Source organism: Nematolebias whitei, unplaced genomic scaffold, assembly GCF_014905685.2.
Source record: "Nematolebias whitei isolate Nwh7 unplaced genomic scaffold, NemWhi1 Nwh_scaf_18599, whole genome shotgun sequence".
Taxonomy (NCBI): Eukaryota; Metazoa; Chordata; class Actinopteri; order Cyprinodontiformes; family Rivulidae; genus Nematolebias; species Nematolebias whitei.
The window spans coordinates 1-1,019 of record NW_023637144.1 but is presented as its reverse complement, the minus strand read 5'-3'; the positions used below and the strand labels follow the sequence as shown (position 1 = coordinate 1,019).

The window sequence follows — 1,019 nt, the reverse complement described above, 5'->3', positions numbered from 1 at the left end:
TTACGTCTGAGAGGATTCTAAAACATGACAGTTTTAACATAACAACTTGTTTTTCGTTTGACTCCAACCTTGGGAACGCACACACTTGCTCATTCAAAGGCAGAAATCAGAAAATGCATAAACTCTGTATCAGCTTTGACATGAGAATAAAAATCATTACTCAGTTAATAAAATTGATTAGTTCACTGCAACATCTAAAATGGTTTGAACTAAGACACTTTGATTATCAACATTTGAAAAATAGTAATGATAATAAAAGAGAGTGTTCTTCTCACTTGAATCTTCAAGAAAGAAAGTCTCAGGATGGGTGAACCTGTATTTATGTATTCAAATACATGAAATGACAGTTCCTGTCCCACAAGGTTCTAAAGGTCAAGAGTTTTGACCTTAGACTTAGTTTCGACGTAGGCCTAGTCCACTACAGGAAGTTGGGAGAAAAACGGAGTACTAATCAAAAAAGAACATGTATACGCAAACAACATGTAAACTTGACCCAGAAACACGCCAGGCAAACTGAGGGCAAACTTATACCCTCTTGGGGTGAGGCAACATTGCTAAGCAATAAACCAAGCTGCTTTATCCCCCAAAACTCAATTCTTTCATAAAAAAAAAGTTCATCCTTAGAATCCTTCCTTTGATAGCAAGTGGGGAAATATAGTTCAACAAGATAAAAAGACTACAATGTGTGCATTCACATTTTTCTATTCAAAAAGTATGTAGTAATGCCTTTATGGATAAAAGAAGACCTTGCAACTATGAATGCGCTTGGTTCACCAGCCCTTGTTTTTTGTGTTTACAATAGCATGTGAAGTCACATTCAAGATTTATGATTAGATATCCTTCCTTCCAAAACCTGGCATGCGATGGAATATCTCCAGGAATATTGCACGGAGACAATGACCTACCAGAGGAAATGAAAAATGGACCGCAACTCTATGCGATGGCTGGGAATCGAAGCCAGGTCAACTGCTTGGAAGGCAGCTATGCTCACCACTATACCACCATCGCTACAGAAACTG

General features: G+C 37.9%; 1 non-coding gene across 1 annotated transcript; it reads right to left on the bottom strand.

Moving 5' to 3' along the window:
* Nucleotides 1-936: 936 nt before the first annotated feature.
* trnag-ucc lies at nt 937-1,008 on the bottom strand. The gene has a single exon. It is a non-coding gene; the product is annotated as a tRNA-Gly (tRNA).
* Between the last annotated feature and the right edge of the window lie 11 nt (nt 1,009-1,019).